This window comes from Phoca vitulina, unplaced genomic scaffold (genome assembly GCF_004348235.1).
Source record: "Phoca vitulina isolate PV1807 unplaced genomic scaffold, GSC_HSeal_1.0 scaffold80, whole genome shotgun sequence".
In the NCBI taxonomy this organism is placed as follows: domain Eukaryota; kingdom Metazoa; phylum Chordata; class Mammalia; order Carnivora; family Phocidae; genus Phoca; species Phoca vitulina.
In genome coordinates, this window is record NW_022589783.1 from 1,496,264 (window position 1) to 1,523,740 (window position 27,477).

General features: G+C 47.2%; 1 protein-coding gene across 2 annotated transcripts in view; it reads right to left on the minus strand.

The window, feature by feature from the left end:
• DNAJB6 (DnaJ heat shock protein family (Hsp40) member B6) overlaps positions 1-24,947 on the minus strand; it is a 68,454-nt gene extending 43,507 nt beyond the window's left edge. Inside the window, exon 1 of one of the 2 annotated variants that reach the window (XM_032394299.1) lies at positions 24,815-24,947. The gene's annotated coding sequence lies outside the window, so the exon portion shown is untranslated. The remainder of the gene's footprint in view (positions 1-24,814) is intronic. The other variant, XM_032394298.1, reaches the window with a different exon arrangement.
• Positions 24,948-27,477: the final 2,530 nt, after the last annotated feature.

Genomic DNA, 27,477 nt, shown 5'->3' on the forward strand with positions numbered 1-27,477 from the left:
AGAGAGGGAGGGGTATGTCACCTCACCTGCGCACTAACCACTAGCTTGTGAGGCTGGACCCTTGTCTGGGAACAGATTCCAAGACTTGTGCCCTAAGACCCTTCTCAATATAGAATAAAAAGCTCTGAAATAGCCTAATAATAGCTGCCTTAACTAAATAAAACTAACAGGTGACTCTGAGGCAGACGCTCAGGGCCCACTTGACCACCAGCTGACAGGCCCTCTGTGAGTATCCTGTTTTCCTGACACGGGCCGTGCTCAGGGAGCTTTGGTTACCTCCTTCATTCAGTGCATTCCTGTGCCAGGCATTGGGCAAGACCGCACAGCCACCAGGATGAACACACTGTCCCCGTAACATGGGAACCACACAAAGACGGGACGAGCTGAGGCGCAACCCCGCCCCCTCCCTCAAAGTCCTGAGAGAGAAAAAGGAAATGTCTTTGACAACACAGCTATCAGAGTACCTTCACCCTCTGGCTTCAAACTCCCATCCATCCACAACACACACACGACTGCCCTGCTGTCGACACTAATGAGAGAACCTCTACAGATCTCGCCTTCAGTGGGAAACCAGCAGCAGAGACTTGCCTCACACTTACCCGTGTCCCTGCCTAGCGCAGCACAAGGAGAATCCGCTCTGCTTCTGCCACCTCTAACAGGAAGGGCCTTGGGTCCCACAAACCAGGTACACGTATGCTGCCTCTTTAAGTGAAATCTGATGAATTCACTTCTTTAACTTTGAGTAAAACACCTCATTCAACGAGTGACCAAAAACTTACAAAGAACAGGCCTAGCCTCTGACAGGACGCACGAATTCCACCAGGAGAACAGAGCCTCGGTCAGACTGCTCTGCCCACAACTGAAGCTGGGCTTCCCACGGCGTCCCCGGAAACTCAACTATCCGACCTCAGAGACACTCTGACTCTGAGTGAGGACATGCAGTCATAGTCTTCCCAAGGCCACCGTGCCGAGGCTGAACGAGGTCTAGGTTAAATAATGCCACAACTAGCCATTTTTCCACTGCTCAAAACACACAGTCGTGGCCCACGTTGGGGGACCAACCCACGGTTTAAAAAAAAAAAAAAACAAACTCTAGTATTACGTCATGACTCCAAACTGACATGTACCAGCCAAGCATTTACAGAGAAACTCTGTATTTAAAGGGTCAAAAGGGGGTGCCTGGGTGACTCAGTCAGTTGGGCAGCGAACTTTTGGTTTCAGCTCAGGTCATCTCAGGGGGCCTCAGGTCATGATTTCAGGGTCATAGGATTGAGCCCTGCATCCGCTTCCTGCTCATGCTGGCTCTCTCAAATAATCTAAAAAGTAATAATAATAAACAAAGGGTCAGAGGAAGCAGATGAAATCTACTCGTTACTAGTACAGGAGCTCGACACAAGGAATAATTCAAAAATATCACAGGATTGGGGCGCCTGGGTGGCTCAGTCATTAAGCGTCTGCCTTCAGCTCAGGTCATGGTCCCAGAGTCCTGGGATCGAGCCCCATATTGGGTTCCCTGCTCCGCGGGAAGCCTGCTTCTCCCTCTCCCACGCCCCCTGCTTGTGTTCCCTCTCTCGCTGTGTCTCTAATAAATAAAATCCTTAAAAAAAAAAAAGAATACCACAGGATGATGTAAAATAGATCCCCCCCCCCCTTGAAATACCTAGAAATGTTAAAGTCCAACAAACACATTTGAAGAAGCTGAGCTGCCAGAAAGAGGCTCAAGTGCCAGACACAACCAGGAGTTTACACCAGAAGTGGTAATCCTGAGATTTGGGGGAGGGGGGGGGTCGGTCCTATGTTCTCAGGACAGGACTTGCTTTTGAAGCACAGGAAAGAGTGGCCGCACTGAACACAGACAGACAGACACACACACACACGCGCGCGCGCACGCACGCGCCCCCCTCGTACTGTGGCTCCCAAAGGGCTGTAATTACAAGAAAGGGGGAGGAGAGAGGTTTCTCTCCAACCCGCTGCAGAGAAAGAAGCCCCCTGAGCACCTGAAGCCCGAGGGCTCGGTCAGAGGTACAGAAGGAAATCTTATTACCTCCATTATCCTGCGATGCTCCACGCTCTGCAGAACTACCAAATACGACCCCGGGATGGTGAGGCAAATACAGGTACACGTGAGCACTAAGTATCTCTACAAGCTAAGTCACACAGATTCCAGCAGAAAACACAACCCCTGCTCAACAGGAGCTGACAAACTAGAGACGAGGAAAGCATGAGGAAGAGTGAGAACACCTCCAAGAATCTGAAACAAAGCACTTGGAAGGGAACATATTAAAAAAGCATTCGGGACTGAGCTTTGGTGGCTCAGTTGGTGAACTGTCTGCCTTCGGCTGAGGTCATGATCCAGGAGTCCTGGCATCAAGCCTAGATTCGGGTTCCCTGGGGCTCCCTGTTCAGCAGGGAGCCTGCTTCTCCCTCTGCCCCTCCCCCTGCCCATGCTGTCTCTCTCAACTAAGTCTTTTATAAAAGAAGTTTTATAAATACTTTTTTCTAAACATTTTATTTATTTATTTGAGAGAGACTGAGAAAGAGAGAACACGAGCAGGGGGAAAGGGGGAAAGGGAGAAGCAGACTCCCTGCTGAGCAGGGAGCCCGATGTGGGGCTCGATCCCAGAACCCTAGAATCATGACCTGAGCCAAAGGCAGACGCTTAACGACTGAGCCACCCAAAAAAAAAAGTTTTTATAGATATTATAAGTTATTTACATGTTGTTTTTTATAAATAAAACTTTCTTTTTTTATTGGGGGGTAGGGGGCAAGGGCAGAGGCAGAATCCCAAGCAGGCTCCACACCATGACCCTGAGGATCACAACCTGAGCCAAAGCCAAGGGTCAGATGCTTAACCCACTGAGCCACCCAGGAACCCCAAAAAAAGTTTCTTTTAGGTAAACTCTACCCCCAACGTGAGACTCAAACTCACGACCCCGAGAGATCAAGAGCTGTATGCTCAACTGATGGAGCCAGTCAGGTGCCCCAAGTACAAACAAACAAACAAACAAAAAGGCACATCCAGGGGCGCCTGGGTGGCTCAGTCGTTAAGTGTCTGCCTTTGGCTCAGGTCATGATCCCAGCGTCCTGGGCTCCCTGCTCAGTGGGAAGCCTGCTTCTCCCACTTCCCTCTGCTTGTGTTCTCTCCCTCTCTTGCTGTCTCTGTCAAATAAATAAATACTAAAAAAAAAAAAAAAAAAAGGACACATCCAGTCATGTCATTTAACAAAACTCTCGTAGCTGACATAAAATAGGGCCCTGCAGTGCACAATTAGAAAATCCATGTTCTGGGGTGCCTGAGTGGCTCAGTCCTTAAGCGTCTGCCTTTGGCTCAGTCATGATCCCAGCATCCTGGGATCGAGCCCCGCATCAGGCTCCCTGCTCAGCGGGAAGCCTGCTTCTCCCTCTCCCACTCCCCCTGCTTGTGTTCCCTCTCTCACTGTCAAATGAATAAATAAAACATTTTTAAAAAAAAAAAAAAAAAGGAAAACAGTATCACAAAACCAGAAACGAACAACTGGACACAAAACTCATTTTCAGAAAGCCCTTGGGTCAAAGATCTCATGAAGGAAATCAGGATATATTTTGGTGAAATATCGTATATCAATTTGATCACCTGGTGAAGGAGAAATTTAGAAAAGGATGTAGAACCTCAAATACAGCAATAACAGTTCTAGAGATTGGAAGGTTAAGAACTCAGAACAGACTTGAACAAGACTTACCATTTAAGAACATCAAAATACATACTTTTCTCAAATAGAGTCCCACAATTTTTTTAAATTACAAATTAAGGAGAGAAAACTCTATGGTGACTATTTTCTGGTAATTAGCTGTGACAGACACAGAAGAAAGAGAATGCTGCTTGAGAGGAAGACCTCCTCCTCTGTCCTGTGGCCCTTCCAGGGGGCCTCAGCCACAGACACGTGGACGGGAGAAAACTGAAGGTAACAGGCACGGACAGGAAATTCACAGGCAGGCAGGCAACAGGAAGCTTTTAGGCGCTCAGGAGAGGGGGGTCTGAGGACAGGAATGGGAGGAAGACCGTCAGCAAGAAGGAGAGAGATTTGGGAACACAAGGTTGCGCTGCGTTTCCTTAGGTAAAGAGGAGTCTCTGTTAATAGAGCTCTTCCTGGTGCAGGCTCTCCTTTCCTATGTAAATTAGAGCAGTTGAGGGGGAGGCAGAGGGCCTTTTCCCGCATCTGCTGGGTTTTGATTACTTTTAACTCCGATACAATCTCTAGGCAAAAGTGGCCCATCCTGGGGCAGCCTGCCATGAGCCTCTACAGTAACAGGACGACGTACCCATGAGAACATGATTGTGCACAATATGGTTTTTGCAATTTTGTTTGAATATGTTCAACATAAACTATTAAAGTATTTGTCTGAAATGCAATCAGTTACACAACATGGAAGTGAGCACCCAATTTTAAAAGGTTTCCTCGCAGGTAGTTACAACATTCAAAACACGCTGGTCGGCCAAGTTCAGTCTCAAAATTACTCGCCACAGAAGAGGTCCCCAATTCTCATGACCTAGAAGCACAGCAAGCTTTATCTGCAGGAAGTAAAAACCTGACCACTACCCACAACAAGGCAAGGGCAGCCAGAAACAGCAGAAAAATCAGCATCCTAGCACCTCCACTTCAAAGGGCTAACAATTAACTACTGCCAGATTACTGTCCCTTGTGGGCCCCAGCTGTTGCTGCATGCGTCTGCAGGAATCTTGGAGTGCCCAGCAGTGACAGGACAGGTCAACCCACTGTTACCAACGCGCAACAAAGGGAGAAATCTCAGGACCGGGCTCTTGCTTTCTAACCACTGAACCATCACCAGAGCCACACGTGGTCAGAGGTCATCTGGTGTGTCAGATGCCACTGCTAAGGTGTCCTTGGTACCACTTCAAAGCTGGATTCAAGTCCAAATGGTTTCTCTTTATCTGCAAGGATGTGCCTGTCTTTGTGCAAATGAGGATGCTAGCGTGGCAGCACAAGATCCTCAAGGCAGTCAGTGCAGAAGTGGGTGGAAATGTGGCTTCAACACGCCAGGTGGTAAATGCCCTGGTTACTGAACTACCTAAAAATATCCCCCAGGACAGGCACCCCCGCTGGGGGGGGGGGGTGCACAAGCACCATCAATTTAATATAACCTGGGAAACAACCAATACTTGAATAATGGCTATTCTCGTTTCTTTCTAAAAGGCTGTGCCTAGAAAAAATGCAAATGAACTGGGGCGCCTGGGTGGCTCAGTCGTTAAGCGTCTGCCTTCGGCTCAGGTCATGATCCCAGGGTCCTGGGATCGAGCCCCGCATCGGGCTGCCCCTTCAGCGGGAGCCTGCTTCTCCCTCTCCCACTCCCCCTGCTTGTGTTCCCTCTCTTGCTGTGTCTCTCTCTGTCAAATAAATAAATAAAATCTTTAAAAAAAAAAAAAAAAAAAAAAAAAATGCAAATGAACTGAATGAGACCAATCATCTGGAGAGTCCAAAACCCCACCCTCCAGCCACCTCTCCAGCACAAGGCTGCTGGTACCTCCACCTTTCTCTGCTCCTGCACCCAGTCCTGTCTAGCTCCCCCCAACACCAGCACCACCACTTGAAGCTTACTCTTACTAAGGTCAAGAGGAAAATCTTGTGCAGTTTGACTCCCCAAAGCCCTCAGCACACGGGGGCTTTCCAGTCCCGTCTCCGTCCCCTGGTTTGTTCTCCCAAAGAGCCGTGTGAACACAGGGTAGGGAAGCTAGGGTTCAGATCCCTCTTCTCATGCTACTACACTCATGTGTTTTCATCCACTCCCATTATGCAAATACCATCTATTTCGCAATGATTCCCAAATTTAAGTTCCAATCCTAGGTCTCTCTTTGGCACTTCAGACATGAATAGACAGATGACTACCTGACATAGCTACTTGGCCGTGTGACAGACCTCCCAAATAGACCAGGACCAAATTTCACTGGATGCTCCCTACCCCACTCCTTTTCTCTAGTAAATTCTGCCTTCCGCTTCCAGGCTTTTGACTGGAAACTTTTGTCCTCATCAACACTGCTACCCACCTACCCACCCCACATACACACACACAAAGTAATCCACAGTTCTGTCTGATATGTCTGCCAACTATCCCAAACCCCTTCGACTTTTCTCTATCTTTAACGGCACCAGCCCCTCCTACTGCTGGAGCCTCTTAATCATACCCTCTTCTCTCCCAGCCAAGGTAAGCTATAAATACGCCGGGGCTATCACAGCACATACAATATGGTGTCCGCACTGGGCAGAACCGGCTATGAAGGACACGGTCAGCTCTGCTGGGGAGGACATGGAGGGAGACCTGACTTCACTGGTAACGCAGGCTCTGGGGCAGGAAAGTACAGGATGAGCCTAGGACATGCTATTGAGCAAGTAAGTAAAGATGCTAGCAAAAAGTATAGGCCTGGTCAAAAAAAAAAACAAAAACAAACCAAGACTAGAACTCTAACATCTTGGAGGTGGCTAAGAATCAACAGCAACTAAATGCCACGTGGGCTCAGGACTGGTGTGTGGAGCACAAGGCCAAGAGTGCAATGCTGGCAGATGCAGATCAAGTTCACAGTTAACAGTACCGCAGCGACACTGACCTCTTCGCTTCAGTAAACGGACTGTGGTTACACAGAGTATTAAGGAAAGTCGGATCAAAGGTAGACAGGAAATGGTCCTACTGTCTTGATGACTCTACTATAAATCTGAAATCACGTGGGGGGGGGGGGCAAAAAGTCAAAAAGAACAAGTACAGCCAGGTCCAAAGGCCATCAGAACAAAACTGATGGAGCACTGGCGACCAGAAGGGAATCAGACCATCAGAATGACCGCCATGCACTCAAAATACACACCAGAACAAGAATCAAACACTTACTATGCTCCCTGTCCTGTACAAACTACATTTGCAACCAAATAAATGCAGAGCCAACTTTCTTTTTAAAGAATTCCAGCTAACAAATGCAGGAAAAATGCTAGAATGAGAAAATTATCATTGTGAAAATAACCTAGTGCCTCTCAAAGCACAGACTTGAGCCAGCAACACCAGCATGTCCTTGTTAAATAAAAGGACCTCTAAAGTAACCAAGTTTCAACTTTGCCTCATAAAGCATCCCCACTACAATAACCACTAATTAGTCCAACCTTCTCTGCCTGAACCAACTCCAGGGAGCAGCCATCAAGAGCGGACAGTTCTTGGATTCTTTCCGCTGAACAGTGGGGCCTCCAGGGAGCTGTCACCCTTTGGTTCCTGGTTCAGGTTACACAACGCAGGCTGAATTTCTCTTCCACAGCCCCTGCATCGGGCTCCCTGCTCCGCGGGGAGCCTGCTTCTCCCTCTCCCACTCCCCCTGCTTGCGTTCCCTCTCTAGCTGTCTCCCTCTGTCAAATAAATAAAATCTTCACAAAAAAAAAAACACTTTTTAATCCACATGACATGTTTGTACTAGTGACATTACGTTCAGTTTAGTAATAATTCAGGCTTCATCAAGGGCTTTATCTTCATGAATTTTTCACTCTCTCGACTAACAGGGCCTTACATCTCGTGGCAGTTCTTCCTAAGAACTCTGCCCTGATCCCTGCTTTGAGCAAGCTCCAAGGCTGCAATTCCTTAGTACCCAGAATCCAGGGACGGTCCAAGCGTCACCAACAAAAGGTAACAAGACTACCGTACTTCTCTGAACCTGGACCATCAGTGCTAAGTCAACCCTCGTAAGAAACATTCCTGAATTCAATCATCAACATCAACTGCGCTCTGCGCCTGTCTTTTTGAGTCTCTGGTCCCTGTCCTGCCTCTCATTCCTGCCTCTGTGCAACCGTGGCTCTTCCGACAAAGGGGCTGCACAGCTTGCCTCATCCATTCCCCTTGGTGATGCTGGCCCACTGTTCTCATCAGCTAAAACCTTTCTGGTAACAAGTCCACCATCAACATAGTTACTCTCAAAGAAAACAATGACATAATTCTGAGTCAATTTAGTCATACAAATTTACTATTTATAACAATCGTACGCTAGCTTTGGGAGTAAGCACCAAGTTTAGCAGACAAGTGAACAACTTAGTCATGGACAGTTAACACAAATATGCCAAGAGTGTGGGGGAGAAGGTATGGAGACAGTGGGGCAAAGAAAGCGTAAAAAAACACTGCCACTTCCTGAAGAGCTGGAAAACAGAAAAGTTGCCTGTGCAGAGAGGCGAAATTATCTCCAACTGAAGGGAAAGCATACGCAGACAGAACTGTAAAAGCACATGGCCCGTGTGAGAAGCAACTAGTAAGGCAAGACTTTAGTAGAGCTGACCTGGGAGGGTCGAGAAGGAAGATACAATTCAAGAGTAATTTTAGAACATGCCAAAGAAATAAGACTTCTCGACTATAAGCAAAAGGCTTTTTGAGCAATGATCTATCAGGGGTGTATTTGAGAAAACCACTTGTAAGCACAAGATACGTCAACTTCTAAAGGAAGTATGTGTGGATGGTTTTGGGGAAGATCCATTTAAAAAATATCTCAAATGAAATCCGTGTCTGAATCAGAAAAATGACAATAAGAATGAAGGAGAGTAGTCAAGGGAAGACACATTCAGAACACCCTGAATTAATGGTCACCCTATAAAGCAATGGGATTTCGTTAATAGGGTTCCATGCACAACCACTAATGTTTTATGGAAGTTTTTCTTCAATTTCTATTAAAAACAGGATTTAAAAAAACTTTTTAGGGGGGCGCCCGGGTGGCTCAGTCCGTTAAGTGTCTGCCTTCAGCTCAGGTCATGATCCCAGGGTCCTGGGATCGAGCCCCGCACCGGGCTCCCTGCTCCACGGGAAGCCTGCTTCTCCCTCTCCCACCCCCCCCGCTTGTGTTCCCTCTCTCGCTGTGTCTCTCTGTCAAATAAATAGATAAAATCTTTTAAAAAAAAAAAACTTTTTAATCCACATGACATGTTTGTACTATTGACGTTACGTTCAGTTCAGTAATAATTCAGGCTTCGTTATCAGCCTCTTCAGGAGGAAACGCGTCCCTGTCTCATCCAGACAGGGCAGGTACATACTGAATTACAGCCACAGCTGAGAGGGGCTCGAAGGAACAGTCAATCCGCATCCCCTGTCTGAGCGCAGAGCTCTCCCATCAAGCTGTGCTGTGAGTGTGGGAGCCAAACACTCAATGCTATAGAAAGACATTCCTTACATCAACACTACCTTTCTTCATTTTTATTTTTTAAAGTTTTATTTATTTGATAGCAAGAGAGACAGTGAGAGAGGGAACACAAGCAGGGGGCGTGGGAGAGGGAGAAGCAGGCTTTCTGGACCCTGGGACCATGACCTGAGCCGAAGGCAGACGCTTAACGACTGAGCCACCCAGGCGCCCCTACCTATTCTCATTTTTAACAAGTGCCAAGAAGGTAAACAAGTTTTAACATAAACTCAAAAATATGCTCTATAAAGACAGTAAAATGAAAATACCCTAAGGTCTACAAATATATAAAGATCCAATAAGGCACGGAAGACTCTGGACGTCGCCACGGGCAGCTGCAGAGCGGGCTCAAGTAGGGACACCACCGCGTCCCCCACGCAGTGTCAGCCACAGGCTAAGGACCCTGCCCTCTGCTCACAGCTTCAGAGCAAGGAAGGGTAAGAGGAGTAAGTTAAACTTAACAGAATCCCCAATTATCTATGACTAACCTCAGAACTTTATACAAAATAAAATTCCACGTATACATTTGTATCCATAATTTCCCTACAGAACGCAGTATTTCAAAATACTAACAGCCTTTTCTAAAACAATAATATAAACCCATACACTAAATTGTATGGCCGATTGTAGAGTACAGGATAAAAGAGCCTGGAAACTTAGAAATACTACCCAATTCCAAAATAACTAAACTGCTGCTCAGCCACGAGATGTGCAGATAAAATCAGATTTTATATAGACTCAGATTTTATATAGACTATTTCCTTACCCACAGATAAACTAATCCCAATCTTTAATCCAATTTTCCGAAAGCATCAAATACATCCATTTATTCTCAAAACACCACCATGTGCGGCGACAAAACATTTAAAACGGGGGCTTTAGCGTCCCTTCTCCCCAGCTACAACCGCAAGCGAGTCCCACGGGGGCCGTGCGCACGTGCAATCCCGCTCTCACCTAGGACTCCCCGCGACCAACACACACGCCAGAGTCCTACACCCCCTGTCGGGTCTTCCAGGGGCAACTGCCGTTTCGGAGGACAGGCGACACCAGGGAAGTAAGAGCCTCGGAGGGGCTGAGACGCCCACCCCGCGCCTTCTCTTCCCAGCTGTGCCCAAGACCAGGAGGATTCCTCCCGCCCTCTGCTACTCTGCTCTGCTACTCTGCCGGGAGAAAGGGGCTCCTCTCCTGCATCCAGGTGCCAAGAAGGAAGCACACGTTATGTGAAAGAGCCGACCACGTAAACTAAAGCACAGGTGCCCACAAAGGCCTCAGGCGGGTGGAAACTGCAGCCAGCACACATGTGAAACCTCACTGCCTCACGGGGTGAACTGCTCCCAAAAGGCAGCCATTAATCCTGAAGTCGTCACAATGGAAGAGACTTTGAGACCTCAGTCCCCTGGTCACACCAGCCACACTTCAAGGGCCCCACAGCCACATGAGGCTACTGACCTCACTCTGGAAAGCACAGGCAGAGAACAGCGCTCACAACTCATGGGGAGTCTAGAACAGCCTCACAGAAATCAATTCAAGGTTAAAGGAAATTTAGAGGAGGAGTGGGAAGAGCATTCTCTCACTAATCTTTTCTAGTGGATACTCTGAAACTTCTCTTATTTCCCACTAACCGGACCTACTACTGTATTTAAAGGAAGCTATAAAAAGCAACATTTTCTATTCTTTCAATTAAGAACAAATGCTTCTGGGGCGTCTGCCTGGCTCAGTCAAAAGAGCGTGCAACTCTTGACCTCGGGGTTCTGAGTTCGAGCCCCACATTATAAAGAATATAAATTAAAAAAAAAAAAGAAATGCTTCTTAGGACAACCAGTTTATTAATCCATGAAACTTCCAACAAAATATGCTTGACCAAGGTAAAAAAAATTAACTCCAGCTCTTTGATAAACCCACTAACCTAATCCCCATTAACCAAAAGAACTACACCTCATTCCAATAAACTTAACCCACAATGTCAGGAATTTCAGAAAGCATGTCACACAGATCATTGGTACCTAAACATAAGTACCATACCTCTCCCTCTGTGTTTTTTTAAGATTTTATTTATTTAGGGGCACCTGGGTGACTCAGTCGTTGAGCGTCTGCCTTCGGCTCAAGTCATGATCCCAGAGTCCTGGGATCAAGCCCCGCATCGGGCTCCCTGCTCCGTGGGAGGCCTGCTTCTCCCTCTCCCACTCCCCCTGCTTGTGTCCCCTCTCTTGCTCTCTGTCAAATAAATCAATAAAATTTTTTTTTTTAATTTTATTTATTTGACAAAGAGAGCACAAGCAGGGGGAGCAGCAGAGGCAGAGGGAGAAGCAGACTCCCCGCTGAGCAAGGAGCCCGATGCACGACCCCATCCCAGGACCCTGAGATCACGACCTGATCTGAAGGCAGACACTTAACCCACTGAGCCACCCAGGCACCCCCTGCGCTCACTCTCAAATAAAATTTTTAAATAAATAAATAAATAAAAATACCAAAAACATTCTGTTCTTCTCGAGGTCTGCCCTGGGGGAAACTGTTCTACCACAGCCCATTGTACCTGGGTGCGGCCGGGAAATACCCAACTCCAGTTCCCTCCAGCCCTCCCTGTCCCGCCTGAGGGAGGGGAACTGGAAAACCCTGGTGAAGTGGACCACAAGGTGGAGACCCACTCCTGGGACGGTGGAAACCTTCCGCTCCCCCCGCCTGGCCTCCACATCACTGAAGGCCTGTGGGCGCAGCTGCTCTGGCATGTCCCTCACGCCCACCTTTAAACAAAACATTACGAGGCACACTAGAAGGCAAGCCTAGGCAAGCCTCCGGACAGGGCAGACACAGCACAGATACTGCAATCATCACACCAAGAACTGGGTAAACCTAGGATTAATACGCCAAGAGCTTAAATGCAGAATGTAGACACCACGCTAGAACAGATGGGTAATGTCAGCAGAGGTGAAAATTCTAGGAGTCAAAGAGAAATGCCAGGGATCAAAAGCCCCAGCAGAAATGAGGAATGCCTTTGATGAGCTTATTCATAAACTGGGCATGGATGAGGAATCCGACAGAACGATGGAAACTCAGAAAACTGGACAAGGGGAAAAGCAGACTGACGATGGCGTGCCAACAAGCTGTGGGACAACGAGCGGGGACCAGAGCGGGGACCAGGGCGGGAGGACAGAAGGAGTGTGAACAGTGCTCTGAAGCATCAATCAGCTCTGAAGCAATGTGAAGCAATAAATGAGAATTTCCCCCAAATTCATGTCAGGCACCAAACCACACACCCAGAAGATCAGAGAACATCATGTGGGATAAATGCCAAAAAAGTACACCTCAGCATTATCACGCTCCAACTTCAGAAAACCAAAGACAAAAAAATCTTCAAAGAAGCCAGAGGGAAGGGGCGCCTGGGTGGCTCAGTCGTTGGGCGTCCGCCTTCGGCTCAGGTCAGGGTCCCAGGGTGCTGGTATCGAGCCCCGCATCGGGATCCCTGCTCAGCCAGGAGCCTGCTTCTCCCTCTCCCACTCCCCCTGCTTGTGTTACCTCTTTAAAATCTTTAAAAAACAAAAAACAAAAAAAGCCAGAGGGAAAAAACACCTTACCTATAAGGAAACAAAAGTAAGAACTGCGGGCGCCTGGGGGGCTCAGTTGGTTAAGCGACTGCCTTTGGCTCAGGTCTAAATCCTGGAGTCTCAGGATCGAGTCCCGCATCGGGCTCCCTGCTCAGCAGGGAGTCTGCTTCTCCCTCTGACCCTCCTCCCTCTCATGCTATCATTCTCTCTCCCTCTCAATAAATAAAACCTTTTAAAAAATAAATAAATAGGGTGCCTGGGTGGCTCAGTCAGTTAAGCGACTGCCTTCGGCTCAGGTCATGATCCCAGGGTCCTGGGATCGAATCCGACATCGGGCTCCCCGCTCTGCGGGGAGCCTGCTTCTCCCTCTCCCACTCCCCCTGCTTGTGTTCCCTCTCTCACTGTCTCTCTCTCTGTCAAATAAATAAATAAAATATTTTAAATAAATAAATAAATAAATAATAATTGCATCCATACAAGAAAGGGATGAATTTCTACCGGGGGGGGGGGGGGGAAGGGGGTGACCAACCAACCTCCAATTCTGCAGCCTGCAATATTATCCTTCAAAAGTGTATAAAGACTTTCTCTGACCAACAAAAATTGAGGGAATTTGTTGCCAGATCTGCCGGGCAAGAAATACTAAAAGTCCTTCAAAGAGAAGGAAATGGATAGGACAAAAACTTAGATCAACCCAGATCAATGTAAGGAGCATCAGAGAAAGAATAAGTGGATATAAAATAAACGTTCCCCTATTCTTAATTAATCCCACAGAGAACACTTCAAACAGCAACAGTGTACTTCTGTGCGGACATGTGTTCAGGTGTAGGTGAAATGAACAGAACCGCATGGACAGGAGGGAAGAATGAGAAGCTGTCATAAGGCACCTGCACTCCCCACCAGGCACCGGAGTGTCACGTGACTGCGCACTTAGGTTAGTTGTGAATGTACACTGTGGACTCGAGGGCAACCAGCAAAAAAAAAAAAAAAAGGTAAAAAGGGTAACATGCTAAAACGGAAAGAAAATGCAAACAAATAAATAAATACTTTAAAAATCTAAAAAAAAGGAAAGAAAATAGAATCACATAAAATGTTCAATTAAAACCACAAAAAGCAGAAAACGTGTGGAAGACAAAAGCAGCAACAACCAGCACAGGCAAAACCCATGAACATCAAGAATTTGTCCGATGTTAAGGCAATTAAGCCCACAGTCACTGTGGACATCACCGGCCTGAACGGAGCACTCTGACCCCGGCTGACAACGTCTCCCACGCCGCTGACAGCCCAGCCCCCCTTCAGGCCATGGCTTTGCCCACTCACCCCACTAAGCACACGGGAGACCCAGGCACTCCTGAGAGTTACCCCCTCCCCCAACCTCCATTAACCAATCACCTACACTAACCACCAGTTACCCCATCTCCCCAACTTTCCCTTCTCCCCGTCAGCACCCCCACCACAGAACCACAGTGGGCGGGTCTGTGCCCCATGCAAACCCTTCAAGGGCTCCCACTTAGACTTTACCAATTTCTGGTCTGATTTGTACTTTTCAAGCCTATCACCTTTAACATTTTTAAAAAATTGATTAATGGGGGAAGCGCCTGGGTGGCTCAGTCATTGAGCATCCCCCTCCGGCTCAGGTCCTGGTCCCAGGGTCCTGGGATCGAGTCCCACATCGGGCTCCCTGCTCAGTGGGGAGTCTGCTTCTCCCTCTCCCCTCCCCCTGCTTGTGTTCCCTCTTTCGTCTCTGTCAAATAAATAAAATCTTTAAAAAAAAATTAATGGGTATGCTGTAATATCCACAAAAACCACAAGTTAGAAATGCTAGTTATTTTTTCTGCAACAATATGGAGGAAAGAAGTTTCATTAATTTACTACCAAAAACTATCATGCCCATCATCTTACAGGGGAAACAGCATCAAAGGCTGGCACCCTGATTTCATCCTATGTGCAAACCAGACCTCACCTTCTGTCTGCACTCTGGCCTGAGTGTATCCTCTGCCTGGAATGCTTGCCCTGTGCCCCTACCAGGTGCATTCTTCATCCACATCCAAAGTCAAGGTTACCTCCTCACCTGAGGACACACTTCTGAGTAGCTTTCTCGACACTGGGTTGCATCTTATACATGCCTCCATTATAACGTTCATCAACTTATCATACCCACAGGCTCCTTGAGGGTAGGACCCACGGCACATTACCTTTCGGATCTCAGTAATCCAGTCCCCAACAAATAATGAGGCTTACTGAATTAATGGGTAGAGTTACTCTGCACTACAGAACTTCAAGGAACTAGTAAATAGTAAAGTTCCTTCATGTTCCAATAGGTGAATAAGCTGAAGACCCATCTATTCCTCAATATGTATGCTGTACTCAATAATGTAAATGTTGGTGCATAAAGGGTTTGTACTCCCTAATTAAATCTTCCAAAGGTTTCACTTTTACGGAGACTTCAGCAAATCAGCAAACATTCTGACTGGCTGCCACTTGGTCCAGACCGGGATCTTTTTCAGGTCTGGTCGGTCAGTAACACTCAGCACTCTCTGGAGGCCACCACTACCTACCTGCCTGAAGGTCAATTCTTGTACCAACATCGGAAACACACTAAAACCATTTTTTCCCAATCTGTGTTCACCCAAACAACACTGCATGTGACTTGAATGCACCTGCTGCCTATAAGGCTAAACCCAGGCAGTGAAAGCCATTTAAATTAGCATCCAGGGCGCCTGGGTGGCTCAGATGGTTAAGCGTCTGCCTTCCGCTCAGGTCATGATCCCAGGGTCCTGGGATCAAGTCCCGCATCGGCCTCCCTCCTCAGTGGGGAGACTGCTTCTCCTTCTCCCACTCCCCCTATTTGTGCTTTCTCTGTCAAATAAATAAAATCTTTAAAAAAAATAAATAAATTAGCATCCAATTCGGGGCGCCTGGGTGGCTCAGGTCATGATCCCAGGGTCCTGGGATCGAGCCCGGGATCGGGCTCCCTGCTTGGTGGGGAGCCTGCTTCTCCCTCTACTGTTCCACCTGCTTGTGCTCTCTCGCTCTGTCAAATAAATAAAATCTTTAAAAATTAAATTTTAAAAAATAATTAGCATCCAATTCAACTTTTCATAGAGCACCCGAAGTTGAATTTAGCAAATAAAAAATACATGTGAGGGCGCCTGGGTGGCTCAGTCAGTTAAGCATCTGCCTTCGGCTCAGGTCATGATCCCACAGTCCTGGGATCAAGTCCCACATTGAGCTCTCTGCTCAGCAGGGAGTCTGCTTCTCCCTCTCTCTCAAATAAAAAAAAAATAAAATACATGTGAAGTATAAAAATATACAAAGGTGACAATGTGACCTGATGAAGGGGTTAGCTACACAGCGCTCATCACACTGCAATACACAAATATATAAAACAATACACCTCAAACATACACTGTCACATGCCAATTTTATCTCAAAAAAAATAAAGAGTTCAGGATTAAATCACCAAAACGAGAAAACACACGTCTACAAGCGCAAACCCCTGTGGAAGTGGAGGCAACAAGAGCAGAGTTAGCGGCCAGCCGGGAAGCACCCAGCCAACATGGCCGAGGCCCTTCAGCGGCTCAGACGCCGGCAGGGCCGTTTCCCCGGTGACAGTGAAAACCGGTCCCAGGGGGTGGCAGGCACTGGGACACAGCTAACAAAGGAGCCTGTCCTGTGTCAAGCATTAGCTCCGACACCAGAAGGGCAGGACTGCTGTCCCATGTGTCGGCGTCAGGAAACCCAGGGCCCCGAGTCGGTGTGCACCCCGGGGCCAGAGCTGCACACCACAGTGGGGGTGCACCAGGAGTCCAGAGCAGACCCCGGTCCTGCACACAGGGGCCGCCCTCCTCACCACCACGGTGTCGCACAAGCATCTCCCGAGGTACGCTGCAGGACTTTCTGAGACAAAAAAACATGTAAGATGCTGCCTATCTGCCTTCCACGAAGGCTACACCACTTACATCCTAACCGGGGTCCACAGCCTGAGGTTCCCCAGCCCTCAGAAACAGCACTAACCCGTCTGGACTTTCCAACCCGCTGAGTGAAGCCTGCTCTATTCTGCACCCATGAAGCGAAGCATCTTTTCATGTTCAAGAGCTATCTGACATGCTTCCACTGAACTACTGGGTCTACATCCTTTGCCCATTTTTCCACCTAAATGTTGGCCTTCGTGAATTTTTTTTTTTTTTAAACCAACTCATACAAAGGCCACTAGAAGCCAAGCTTTAACTATTTGTCAGTTGGGTACCACACATTGCTAGGGCTGAAAACAAGGCGTCAGTGAATATAGAGTGCTCCTACCCACATAAAACTGAGTGCAACTCAGACTGTGCATTAAGTCTGAGAAAGTACAGGGCAGGCACCACGAGGGCTCCAGAAAAAGGAGCACGTACAAAGAGAAACCTACAAAGATGGTAGTCTACAGACAGTCACCGAGCATGTGTGGGGAAGGAATAAAACTTGTCTAATTGAAAATTCTTGGGGCGCCTGGGTGGCTCAGTCGTTGAGCATCTGCCTTCGGCTCAGGTCATGATCCCGAGGTCCTAGGATCGAGTCCCACATCAGGCTCCCTGCTCGGCGGGGGGCCTGCTTCTCCCTCTCCCACTCCCCCTGCTTGTGTTCCCTCTCTCGCTGTGTCTCTGTCTGTCAAATAAATAAATAAAATCTTTAAAAAAAGAAAAAAGAAAATTCTTAGGTCCGATCCAAAAGAAGCCATCTCACCTAATACTATGTTAGCCTGTGAGTGTGCATTTTAAACAAGTACCCCAGATGATCGATACAAATACTCATCTAGAATACAAACCCAAGGCTGCCAGTCTACTTAACAGAATGAACTCTGACTAAACCAAATTAGCAAAATATTAAAATGTTACTGTATGCCCAATATATGCCACATATTATACATCCTTATCTCATCAAGGAGAAGCCTGTCCCATTACACTGTACCCAAATGATCATGGACTAGTTTCTCTCTAGAAAGATGGATTCCCACTTCATTTCGGTTCCATTTCAACAGTCCTGTCAACACAGAGACGAATCCTGTGGTCTAAAACTTTGGCTCATCTGAGGAGATAGCTGCTGGAGTAAAGAGATTAGTCCTCACAACACACCTGCCCACTAAGCGTGAATACCTTCTCCTTCCCAGTCTTTGGATTAAGGGTCTCTTCCGTCTGACTCCTAAGGGTTCAACCCTGCCCATTAAGATTCTTTTCTCCGGGGCGCCGGGGTGGCTCAGTCGTTAAGCATCTTCGGCTTAGGTCATGATCCCAGGGTCCTGGGATCAAGCCCCGCATCGGGCTCCCTGCTGGCAGGAAGCCTGCTTCTCCCTCTCCCACGCCCCCTGCTTGTGTTCCCTCTCTCGCTGTCAAATAAATAAATTCTTAAAAAAAAAAAAAAATTCTCACTTTCTCCAAGTAGATGTTACAATTATGAAAAATGAGCTGGGGTATAAACATGCACAGTGCCCAAGATGCTTCCTCAGAGTGAAGGCTGGTGATTCAATACCATTCCTCTACTGTTGCTTGCTACTTTAACCCATATATGACGACCTGGATACCAAAACACCAAGTTCTGATTCTCAAAGCAAAGTCAGCTACCATCTCCTAAAACTACTCCACAGGTGAATTAAGCCATTATTATTTGCATTACACGTTTTATTACTAGAGAATTCTTGATGGTAGAATTCTGGGTAAAATAAGGTCTGGTCCTTTTCTCTAAGTATCTGAGATTTCCCCTTTACTATCAAGAGAAAAAAGTGCATAGATTTCCCACCCAAACTGCCTTTACTAACTTCTATTCCTGTGTATCATTGAAAAAGTACCAGAAAGGTACTCTATGGGCTCCCAAACCTCTTGGTTACCTTCAAAAACTCACTTTATTCACTCTTTAAGACTTCCTCTGACCAATTTAACCACCTCATTTTTCTCTAAGTACATGGACAATTTCTTCTTTTTTAAAGATTTTATTTATTTATTTGAGAGAGAGAGAGAACACATGAGAGGCGGGAGGGTCAGAGGGAGAAGCAGACTCCCTGCTGAGCAGGGAGGCCGATGTGGGACTCGATCCCGGGAGTCCAGGATCATGACTTGAGCCGAAGGCAGTCGCTTAACCAACTGAGCCACCCAGGCTCCCTACATGGACAACTTCTAAGAATACAGCCCCTTGAATCAAATACTCCTTATCAACTGCAGGCAACAATCCGCAGAAAAAGAAAAGCTCTAGCTACAAAAAGAACACTCCTGCTCCAAAACAAAGATATAAGTTAAATGTAACAAAATATCCAAGGAAACCACTAAGCCAGTACAAATTTACTATCCCCTCCAAATACCACCTCCCCAGCCCACCCCCACCCCACCAACAAGCTGTAGACAGAAATGATCTCTGCGGGATAAGGCAAAGATGAAGCATGAAGGCTGGTCTCAGAGAAAACATGGGACCAGAACCCTCTCTTAATATTCCCTTTACCTAGAGGACCTCATGTGACTGAGGAGGCACTGCTTGGCTTCTGTGTACTCTCGTCCGTGAAACTTCTCTACTATCAGCTTTGACTATAAATACATCAGTGTTATTTGATGAGCTATGTAAGGTGCTCCAGGATGAGTTAGCTCTAAAAAGCCGTTTTCTGCACAGCTTAGTTGGCCCCCTTCAGTAACGAAACCGTGCTCTTACTACTTTGTAAAGGAGAGGAAAACCTCAAGAATACATGTTCCCAATGTGACTGCCATAAATACATCATCCTCTTAGACCTCTGAAGACCATCCCCGAGTCAAGGTGCTCAAGCGCGGCATACGACTTGGACACCTCCACATCCCAAGGTGTTGGCCACCCGCCAAATAAGATGCTACTGACAGAAGTGGCCCTCTTTCCACAAGACTTTTCTTAAATACCTCTCCACCTAACATCTAACAAACCTTGCTCTGCTTGCAAAAAAAACAAAAACTTTTGTTCCTTTCCAATCTGAGACTCAGTGCTGAAAATGGGAGAAAACCCTCCTTCTTGCACAATGCCTTTTCTTATCCACCCACAGACTGCCACTCATTATACATTATTTTAACAATTTGAGCAAAAGGTCATATTATCCACTGAACACACTCCCTATCTTTAGCCTAAAAACCCAACAAATCAAAATACTCATTACTTCTATTAACTCAGAAAAGGGATAACTGTAAAGAAACCATTTTTAAGGTTTTATTTTTAAGTAATCTCTACACCCAACATGGGGTTTGAACTTATAACCAACCCGAGATCAAGAGTCGCACATTCTACCGACTGAGCCACCCAGGTGCCCCCAGAAACCATTTTTTTAAATGTTTAATTCTTGTGTGGCATCAAGCTAATTTAGTGGAATACTGTTTGCTTAATGGAAATGAAAGCCCACAAGACGTTTAACAATAAATAAATAAATCCGGGGGCATATGGGTGGCTCAGTCGGATAAGCGTCTGCCTTCAGGGTCCTGGGATGGAGCCCCGCATCGGGCTCTCTGCTCAGGCGGGAGTCTGCTTCTCCCTCTCCCTCTGCCGCTCCCCCTGCTTGTGCCTGCTCTGTCAAATAAATAAAATTTTAAAGAGGGAGGGAGGGAAAGAAAAGGGGAGAGAGAGAGAGGGAGGGAGGGAGGGGGGAGCTGGAGAGAGAGAAAGAAAAAGAAAGAAAAAAGAAAAGGAAAAAAAAGAAAAGAAAAAAATCTAGAGAAGTTCCCTATGGGTCATTTCATTACCTAAGAATTCCCATAATACTGGGGGGGGGGGGGGCGCACCCACACCGAAGTGAACTATCATTCCTTATCACAAACCATCTACTTATATATCTATCTTGTTACCCAATATACCCTCAAGTATTCCTGAAACAAACAAGGAAGCTACTTCCACTGAACTCAAGATCTGAGACCAATGATTGCCAAAACTGGTAATTATCAACTATTAGACACTTACAGTCACGACTAACCTCCTTTCATTAAAATAAAACAGAACACGTGGCAAGTACCCAGTCCTGGTACTTATGAACTCAAATTGGGTATTTTTGCCCCTAACTTTCCTAAAGTCTGGATTCCATTATTAATCACAGAAGAGTAATGAGGACAAAGACAAATCAGGAAGGATCCAATCCAAACAAGGTTTTCTCAGCACTGTGGGTCTGGGACGATGCCTTAGGCACAAAGGGAGCACAGAAGTGATGATTCCAGGCCTAACCTAGAGGTACACACAGGAAGGTCCTGTAATCCTCTGTTGGTGAAAGGGAGAATGAGAATTTTAAAGGGTAAAAATCACATGCTACCTGAAAAAAATCACCCTTCCAAATACAACTGATCCTTGCAACTGAACTTAAGAATCCTAAAAAACTGGAGTATTTTGATAAGCAAATACACGCAAAAAAAAAAAAAAAAAAAAAAAAACCCAAACACCCACAAACCCATGCAGTTCTATTGCCTCACAGCCTTTCAAAGTGGCTACTGTTTTTTACTTAGGATGGCCAAAACTCTTTACAAGTGTTCGGAGAGTAAAAGTTTTCAGAGAAAAACCAAGCTATGCCCAAATAAGGAATAGCTTTTCAAATAAGATATCAGAGGTATAAATAAAATAGACTCCTCTCCACTTTTTTTAGCTACCTTTTTACTTACCTTTTAACTACCTTTATAATTTTTTGCAAGATTTTTAAGTAATCTCTAGACCCAACATGGAGCTCCAACTTACAACCCTGAGACCAAGAGTCATAAGCACCACTGACCACTGATGGAGCCAGCTAGGAGCCCCCTACCTTTATAATTTTTTTTTCCAGAAATTAATTTTCCCCACCTAAAAATGAGGTATTTTTTTTTAAAAGATTTATTTATTCGACAGAGAGAGAGATCACAAGTAGGCAGAAAGGCAGGCAGAGGGAGAAGCAGGCTCCCCGCTGAGCACAGAGCCCCATGTGGGGCTCAATCCCAGGACCCTGGGATCATGACCTGAGCCGAAGGCAGGTGCTCAACCATCTGAGCCACCCAGGCGTCCCTAAAAATGAGGTATTTAAAGAAATAGTAAGAAAAATAATAGGTATTTTTTTTAACTTACTTCTTTCTTAGGTAGGATATTAAAACAAAAAGGGTCTGGGGCGCCTGGGTGGCTCAGTCGTTAAGCGTCTGTCTGCCTTCGGCTCAGGTCATGATCCCAGGGTCCTGGGATCGAGCCCCACATCGGGCTCCCTGCTCCAAGGGAAGCCTGCTTCTCCCTCTCCTACTCCCCCTGCTTGTGTTCCCTCTCTCACTGTGTCTCTGTCAAATAAATAAAATCTTAAAAAAAAATAAAATAAAATAAAAATAAAACAAAAAGGGTCAACTGTGATTTTGTATGCCCCCTCCAAAAACACAAAGTTTGAAAAATACCTATAATCGATATATAATAAAAGCATCACAGTTCTCCAAGCTGAGTTACCCATTAAGTCATTTTCTCCAATTAGGCTTTAAATGGTCTTTCCAGGGCACCTGGCTGACTCAGTTGGTAAGAACGTGTGACTCATCATCTTGGGGTTGGAGTTCAAGCCCCAAGTTGGGGGTAGAGGTTACAATCAATTGTCCTTCCATTCCTACATTATTTCTACCACTGTTCTTATCATCACCAACCTTGCTGTTCTTCTCATTTACCTCCTGAATTTGAAGTTCTCACAAATCCTATTTATCAAAGGTAAGACAGCATTTGTTAATTCTTGCCAATGTTCCCATCCTAATTCCCTAATCAACCTGCAATTATGCCCATTTCACCACTAGGCGGTGTCCTGGACAAATTAAAAACAAACCAGATTTCTAATAGACCACCCCCACCCTAAATTAGATTCATTTCCAAGATAGGAAAAAAAACAAAAAAAAGATTTTTATATATGCTGTCAAAATATCAACTTACAAAAAGAAGCTAATTCCATTCACCGGATCCTTACCAAAAGACATCAGAAAAGGCATGTCATCACCCTTAACCATTAACCAACACAGCAGCTGACCTTTCATAGGCGGGCCCACCAGTGGAAGGTAACAGGAAACATCACCAAGGTAACACAGTCAGCATTACACTGCAACCCTGAAAAACTGAATTTAAAATAACTCACTCAGAGTGCCTGGGTGGCTCAGTCGGTTAACTGCCTTTTGCTCAGGTCATGATCCCAGGATCCCGGGACTGAATTCCAGGTCCGGTTCCCTGCTCAGCAGGGGAGTCTGCTTCTCCCTCTGCCTCTGCCCGTGTGCTCTTTCTCTTTCACTCACTCTCTCTCTCAAATAAAATCTTTAAATAAATAACTCACTGAGTTTTAAAGAGCCCTCTTTAAAACTAAAAAATATGCATATGCCATCCCACCCCAAACCTGGTTTTTGAGTCTGTTGGATCAAAAACTACTGATGATGGGGAACTGTATTTGTAACAATTGTTTTTGTTTAAAACTGTCCAAAACAGAGTTAATACAGAGAAAAATGGTTCTACTTTTAATTCTTACACCTACAAAAAATAATGGGTATGCTGAAAGAGAAAAGCTATTGTATGTCACTTCATTGCAGGTACATTGGCATTCCCTGTCCATAATTTAGTCTTCAGAATATTACTCAAACAATACTCCCCACCCAGCCCTCCAGCTAAGTCTGTCCTGCAGCCAGAAATACCTCTCAAATATACCAGTGTCACAAATTTAAAACACAGAATTTTTTTTTAAAGGGTGCTGACCTCATCTTAAATTCTTTAAAGGCTCCTAAACTCCCAATCTTGCCATCTTCTACAGCAAAAAGTTGAGGCTGCTTAGGCCCATCTCAAAATCCAACTTCTTAGCCCGCACACCTATAAAACCACTCCACCAAGCCACTTTACTTCCCGAATTCACATGTGCATAATCTAGATTATTCCACAGCTCACTAGATAATACGCATAAAAAGTATTCATCTTTTTGTTTCACACCATACAAACACCCAAAGCAGCATGAAGTCTAGGTTAAATTTCCCAGAGAAAACCCGAGGGTGGGCTAGAGCCTGGGAGAGACGGGAGGGAAACACACAGCACTCAAACATTTTTGATACGCATGATTACTAGAAAAAATGATTAAACCTGAAAAGCAATCAGCGACAAGTTCAAATGGTAAGGTTTTGTTATCTTTCCCTCTGTCGGTCACTTTTTGTCGTCGTCGTTGGTCGTTTAACCCGAATCTTTACTAACACCTCCAAGTATTCTAAGACGCCGCTCAGACCTGAAACAGAACGCTGAGAAGCGAGCGGCCGGCCCGCGCCGCTGCGACCTTCCCCACGGCCACTTCCCCGCGAGCTCCCGTGAGAAAGCGACGAGCGTCCCATCTGCTAACGACCGCGACTCCCTCAGAAACCCTTCCGAGACACCACGAAGTCTGCAGTGGACTCCTCTGGCGTCAGTTCCCTCCTTACTGGGGCAAAAGTTGATATAAACTTCAGTCATATCAACTACGGTACACTTGGCAGTCAAACGAAGCAAACTGGCTTTTTCAGCTGAAATTAGACATTTTGCTCAACAACAAACTTTTGAAAAACCCCTGGAAGTTCCGGGGACGCGGCTTCGCGTCTCCTGGAGCCGCTCCCTGGTCTCCGTGCTTCGGGCGCTGCCTCCCGCAAGGCTGCTCCTCCTCCTGAAAACCTACCTCGTTTCTGGCTCCACAGTCATCCACGTGGGGCTTTAAAAAAAGGTAAAAAACAGTCTCTCCCGCCGCAGGCCCCTGCCGCTGCCGAGCCCGGGCCCGCGCCGGCCGCCCGCGCCCCGCACGGGCCCCGGCCCAACCGCCGGCGCGGGGCGGGCCAAGGGCGAACGCCGCCCCCGACTCCCGGAGCCCCCGGCCCCGCACCGGGTCCCCGTGCGCCCCAGCCCGACGCCCACCCCTGACCCCCAGGCCTAGCCGCCGGTCCCGGGAACCCGCAGTCCCCCCCCGACCCCCGACGTCCACCCGCGGCCGCAACCCCTGCGTCCCCCGCCTGACGCCCACCCTGGCCCCACCCCGGGCCCCTGGCCACCGGCAGACGCCCTAGCCAGACGCCCACCCCCGAAACCCCGGCCCCGTAGCAGGCCCCGGTCCCCGACCCCCGGCCCCACACCGGCCCGAGCCCGATCCCCGCCCGCGGGCGACCCTCACCGAGAACAGGGAGCCGGCGGCGAGCAGGAGGTGCGGCGGGGCGGCGGCCCGGGTCCCTTCGAGTCCGGCACGGCGGCGCTGGCGGCGGTGGCGGCGGCGGCTCCTCGCGCTTTCCTTTCTCTCCTTTCTCCGACAACAAACAGGAAGTGCGTCACGCGGCGGCGGCGCGGCGACGTGCACTTCCGCCCGGCCCTGACGCCGCGCATGCGCCCCGCCCCGCCCGCCTTCCCGAAGGTTCGTTGAGGCCGGACTTGGGCGGGGGTGGAGAGGAGGAGCCCCCGCGAGTGCTACCCGGCGTCCACCGATCCGGGCGGCGGCGGCCGGTCGAGGAGGCCTGGCCCACGGCCGTCGGCCTCCCCTAGTGTCCGCCCGCCGCGGCCGCCTGCAACGCTGGCTGGGGGGGAAACCCGCCGCCCGGGACAGGCCTCTTTGACGTTGATTAGCCCCGGCGGTCATGTTTAGAAACTGCAGGCCCGGGTGTCGGTCTGAGCGGAAGCGATCCGTTTGTAAGCGGGCGTTTCTGTGCAGAGGGGACATGGCGTGCGAGCGTGTCCCCTCCTGTAGCAGGGAGAGGAGGTGACCGCGTCTCTGGGGAGCGCAGACCTGCCCCTGCCTGCGCGCCTCTCCCGCTCCCCTCCTGGAGCCGACCCCCCACGCCCGCCCCTGCCTGCGCGCCTCTCCCGCTCCCCTCCTGGAGCCGACCCCCCACGCCCACCCCTGCCTGCCATCCTCTGGCTTCCGCTCAGGGGCCGTGTTGGAGGTGGGGTCTTGGACCGTTTCAGGGAGCCCGTCGGTTTTCCTGGGTGTCTCCTATGTATGCAGGAGACTGTTAAACTTCTGTTTGCTTTCCTCCTGTTACTCGGTCTTAGGTCAATTTACTTAGTAGAAGAGCAAAGAACCTAGGAGCAAAGAAGGGACAACTCTTCTCCCAACCCCAACTGATCTAAGCCCTTGAGATCCTTTAGTAAAAGATACTTTCAACGTTTTTTATTGATAACGTCTGACTAATAACCTTCACTATAGGCATCTGGAAGGCTTAGGTAGCCCTGGCTCTAGGTTTTCCTACTCTGGGGGCTAAGGGCAGGCTGCCCCAAGATGGGCCACTCTGGCATGAAGGTTATTTTGAGCTGAAGGCAACAGAGACCCTGTGGGCTCAACAGAACTTTTTGCCCCTCCCTTAATTACATAGAAGAATCTAAATTGGGAGTCTTTCCAAGAACACTGGTCATTACCAGAGATAAATTTTATCTGAGGGACCCATCGAATGGCAGGACAAACAGCTAATTAGCAAACATTTGCTTTTTCTTATTGCCCTGTGAATTACATTCCTTCCTTCAAAGTCCCAGACCCTTACCTTTTTCTTAATTCGGGATGACATACATACCTCATTTTGTCTGACTGTCTCTGGAATTTCCCTGTCTCTGTGGATGCCCCATGTGTAAGCTGTTAAATTTGATTTTTTTCCTGCTAATCTATCTCATGTTAATTTGATCCTGATCCAGGTAGAAGGACCTTGAAGAGAAGAGGAATTCTTGCTCCCTGGTACTACTTAAAAACAAAAGATTGTTTTATATTGTGTATATTCTTTTCTTGTGTTTCTTAAATATTCATTGTATCACTTACACCATAGTTTTTAGTAAGTGACCAGTTAGCAAAAGAAAACAAAAAAATGTCTTTATCTGAGTCAGTTTCCTATTCTTTCTTTTAGTAGGTTATAAAAATGGTCAAAAGGAAGGAATAACACAATATTTGCTATTGGTATGGACACCTCATGATAAAACCCAAGCAGAGACTGGAACTTAATTCAGGTACATGCACGGTTTGGCGCTGTCCCGTGTAACGGTATAGACCAGCCGGCTGATGGCGTTTCAGGTCCCTTATCATGTGACAATTCATGTTTAAATAAGTCCCTACAGCAAGTGTGAGCTAATCTTAAAACGCAGACAGGACAGAAACATGAATTTTATTTAATGTTTTTTTTGAAGCATGAATTTTAAATAGTAAGTGGCAGGCTAGCTACAAATAACTTGTTCATCCTCCCTCCAAAAAAAAAAAAAAAAATTATTAAAACATCTGTCAGTGCAGTGAACTGTATTATCAAAAAACCAGGAAAAAAAAGAAAAACCAACTAGGACAAAACAAGGCTCCCGCCCTGATGGGATCCACGTGCTGCTCTGGGTGTACGGAAATAAACATTATATGACATGGCATTATTTGAACATTAAATGACATGGCAATATTTAAGTGACTCTTAAAAGAAAAAAAACTCTTTTAAGTAAAAAACAGGAAGAATCTTTCAAAATAAGATTGAGGATTTATTCCAAGATTAATGTTAGCCCAGATGGTGATGCTACTGGAAATTCCAGAGTAGGATCACCTCAAAATGGAACAGCAAGGATTTAAACTGGGCTGAAGCGCATTTAGAGCGGGATGAGGAGACAGTGCCGAGCAGGAAGGCGGCCTGCTGGGTACAAAGGCTTCAAACCCCGAGGATGGAAAATAATTGCCTGTGTGGACGGCAAGGACTTTACTCCTTATCTGGTGGGAAAGGGAAGCCAAGCATAGACACACCTGTGGTTTGCAGGGTGGGCAGAAGAGTAGGGAGACTCTGTGACTTGGTTGCCTCATCTGTAAAATGGGGATAATAAGCTTGCGGTGAGGTC